The 4,025-nt window shown below is 40.0% G+C and overlaps 1 non-coding gene across 1 annotated transcript; it reads left to right on the forward strand.

Annotated features, from left to right (window-relative positions):
* Positions 1-373: 373 nt before the first annotated feature.
* Positions 374-536, forward strand: LOC128598058 (U1 spliceosomal RNA). The gene has a single exon (XR_008383564.1). It is a non-coding gene; the product is annotated as a U1 spliceosomal RNA (small nuclear RNA).
* The last annotated feature ends 3,489 nt before the right edge of the window (positions 537-4,025 follow it).

Consider the following 4,025-nt stretch of genomic DNA (forward strand, 5'->3'; position numbering starts at 1 on the left):
CGACATCAAAATTGAAGTATAAAAGTGTGGTTTCAAAACTTCCTTGGGTTCTCAGAGCTGCTGGTAATTATTTCCTACGTCCCCACAAAATATTCATTTATTCTTTTAATTTGTCTTAGACCGCTTAGCATAATAGGCAAGAAGATGAACTCTAAATCCAGACAGCAAGAGTCTGAATCTTGGCTCTGCAGTTACTAGCTGAATGACCTTCTACAAGTTGATGATGTCTCTGTGCTTCATTTGCCAAATGGGGGTAATACTAGGACCTACCTACCTAGGGTGGCTCTGAGGATGCATTTTTATAAAGTGTTTAGAGCAGCTTCTGACACAGAAAAAGAGCTCTGTAAACTTTTCTTTAAAAGTTAATATTTGCATACTTAGCTGGCAGGGGCGATACCATGATCACGAAGGTGGTTTTCCCAGGGCGAGCCTTATCCATGGCACTCCGGATGTGCTGGCCCCTGCGATTTCCCCAAATGTGGGACCTCAACTGCATAATTTGTGGTTGTGGGGGACTCCGTTCATGTGTTCCCCTGATTAAAAATAAATAAATAAATAAATAAAAATTAGTATTTGCTAAGTTTGGCTTATTGGATATCAGGTTTGGGGTGGAGAATGGTGTGGGTTTGGAGGGGGTTGTATAATCCCCTCCCCTTGAGTGTGGTCAGGACCTGTGACTTTCTTCTAGCTAGTAGAACATGGAAAAAGTGGTGGGCTATATCCCCTGAACACATCTGCTATATGATAAAGGGGAGGGGATGCCACTCCCAAGATTGTGTTACGTTATGGAAGACACCTTCTTGACAGAAGTCTGCTGGCCTTGAGGAAACAAACTGCCGTGTCACGAAGGGCCTGTGGAGAGGACCACGGCAGAGAACTGCACGCAGCTTCTGGAGCTGAGAGTGGTCTCCAGCCAGCAATCGTACAAATGAGCAATAGCATAACAGTACCAACAACAAAACCCTCAAGTTCGCGATTCTGCACATGCAAAGTAACAAACGGAGCTGGAAAGTGGATTCTTCTCCAATTGAGCCCCCAGGTAGGAAGGCAGCAGAGCAGTCACCTTGACTACAGTCTGTGAGACCTGGAAACAGAAAACCCTGCTGACCCTGGACCAGTGCCCTGATGGCAGCCTTGTGAGAGACCCTGAGGCAGAGACTCAGGTAGATGCAGGCACTGGAGAGAAACACACAACCACGTTTGCTACTCTGACTTTAAGTCTATCACCACCAGACAAATCCTACACACTACATTTTTCTAGTTCACTTATTTTGCCATTCTCCTGGATGACTATTTCACGTCTTTTCTCTCTCAGACCTTACAATCTTCTCCTCCACGATCACTCTCAAAAGATAATCTTGCTTCTCCTCTCACTTCTGCCGGCTCCTATGACCATGACCACACATCTACCTTTATCTGCACCCATTATTTTTTTTATCTTATCTCAAGACTTGGGATAAAATGTCCACAGCCCAATCCCTCTACCTGTGAGCTAGATCCCAAACCCCCATGCCTACTCCCAGACATCACTCCAGGACTGGAATTCTTACTGGGTATCTCAAAATTAACATGACCTTAACTGAGCTCCTGATTGGTTCCCATACCCTTCCCCAAAACCTTCTTCTCTTCTCTCTCTATGGTTTCTCAGGCCAAAAATCTGAGCATCCTCAACTCCTTTTTCTCATTCCAGATCCAAGCTATAGTAAATCCCATAGGTTTTGTCTTCAAAATATATCCAGAACCTTATTGGTTCTCGCCATCACTTTCTCTCATCATCCTCTCTTACCTGGATTACAGTAATAGTTTCCAAATGGGTCTTGCTTCTACCTTTGACCCTTTGAAAGCCATTCTCAATATAATCAGCAGCCAGAGGATCTCTAGAATTACCTTGCTCCTCTGTTTAAAACCCTCTAATGGCTTCCTACTTCACTCGGAATAAAATTCAATGACCCCCATCAGGGTCTTATAAGACCTGTTTCCACCCACTCCCCCCACCCCGACACACCTGACCCACTCCTTCTCTCTCTCTAACTTCACCCCTTTATCTTCTCCATACCCAGCTCTGTTTACCAGATTCCAGCCACATTGGACTTGGCATTTGTCCTGAGAACAGTGGGGAGCCCCTAGTGGGTTTTCATAAACCATCCTTCTGTCTTCTCTGCCTATAAAGTGGGACAAAATATAGAAAGTTAATATCACAGATCTGCATATCCTATGGGTCCTTCCATTATACAATAGTTATTGATCTTGTTGACCCAGCAAGAATACAAAGGATCCCTCAGGATCCAAGGTGATTTTACTAGAGACCCCTTTCTTATTTTTCTTTTTGTGATGAAAAATTAAAAGCAGAAAATTTCAGAGACTTGACACTTTTAGTATTTTTAAAAGAAAAAATTAGATTCTTAATTTTTATTATACAAGTATTATACAAACATTAAAATTTGAAAAGAGAAAAAGAAAAAAGGAAAAGAAGGAAAGAGGGAGGAAGGAAGAAAGGAAGGAAGGAAATCACACCATGGTCCTGCTACATAAAACAATTATTATTAACACTTCAGTAGGCTTCTTTACAGACTAGAAAATCTAAGTACTCTAAAGAGGGTATTTCCTATCATTTGCAGCATTCCCCCCTCAGGGGAGAGAGGTACAGTGACCTCTTTGAAATCCTGACTTCATGCACACACCACACCCTGCCCTAGCTGAGCTCATTTCTTGTCTAGAGTTTTAGAAAAACATCCTGGGCTTTGCTCAGCAGCCCAGGGCCTTTCTGGTATTTCACTGGAATAACTTATGACTGGGTTTGTCTTGGCTATGAGGCTGGTTTTAAAAGATAATCTGGATTCTTCTCTTGACAGATAATGAATAAATTTAATTGCAAGTATGTCCAGCAGTTATAATGAATGTGTGATAAAATATAAACGAGCCAGGGTGGTGCCTATGGCTCAGTGAGTAGGGCGCCAGCCCCATATACTGAGGGTGGTGGGTTCAAACCCAGCCCCAGCCAAACTGCAACAACAAAAAAATAGCCAAGCGTTGTAGCCGGCACCTATGGTCCCAACTACTTGGGAGGCTGAGGCAAGAGAATCGCCTAAGCCCAGGAGTTGGAGGTTGCTGTGAGCTGTGACACTACAGCACTCTACCAAGGGCAACAAAGTGAGACTTGGTCTCTAATATATATATGTGTGTGTGTGTGTGTGTGTGTGTGTGTGTGTGTGTGTATTTTATATATATACATATGTACAGGCCACCCACAAATAGAAATAAATTTTCTTGACTGAAATGAACATACAAGCTTTTTCTTCCCCTCACCAGAATGCCTTATTAAATTAATTACATCATGATGGAATTCTACAGATATCTGTTTGTTTTTTACAGAATGATGTGCCCTTTATCTATTTGTTGCTTATGACTGTTCTATTAGTGTTAGGTTTTATTAAGTTCGATTGTAACTACCAAAAAAGTTGTAATTTTATTTGGAGATCATCAGTTTCATTTTAACAACTGTTTAAAAATTATTATTTATTATTGGTGATAAAAATACACCTTTAGGCTATAATTTAGTACACAAAAATTAGTTAATTTGCTAAAAAGTAATTTAGAAATATAAAAATAAACAGTAAATGGAACTTTCTAAATGGTGACTCTTGATATGGTCCAATTATAGCTGGTTCAGATAATTTTTAGAATGCAAGAGGCAGACATTAAATTAATAAGGTGAAATATTTCCAATTACATGCTTGAAAGTTTTCTGACCACAAAAATTGAGGTCATTTACTAATAATTATTTTAGTCTTTTTTCATCCCTTAATCTTTTAACTATTGATCAAGTAAAAGTATCAATGCACTGTTTCCTAAACATGACTTATTGTTAAAGATTGGCAGATTTCCAGAATTTCATTATTAATTATACTGACTTGCCATTTCTTGAGCACAGCAGAGTTAATTCTGGATAAATTCATGCAAAATTGGTTTAAATAATGTATGCAAATTCTTTAGTTATAACTGGAGAAAAATTATATTAACTTCTC

The sequence above is a fragment of the Nycticebus coucang genome, chromosome 10 (assembly GCF_027406575.1).
Source record: "Nycticebus coucang isolate mNycCou1 chromosome 10, mNycCou1.pri, whole genome shotgun sequence".
Classification (NCBI taxonomy): Eukaryota; Metazoa; Chordata; class Mammalia; order Primates; family Lorisidae; genus Nycticebus; species Nycticebus coucang.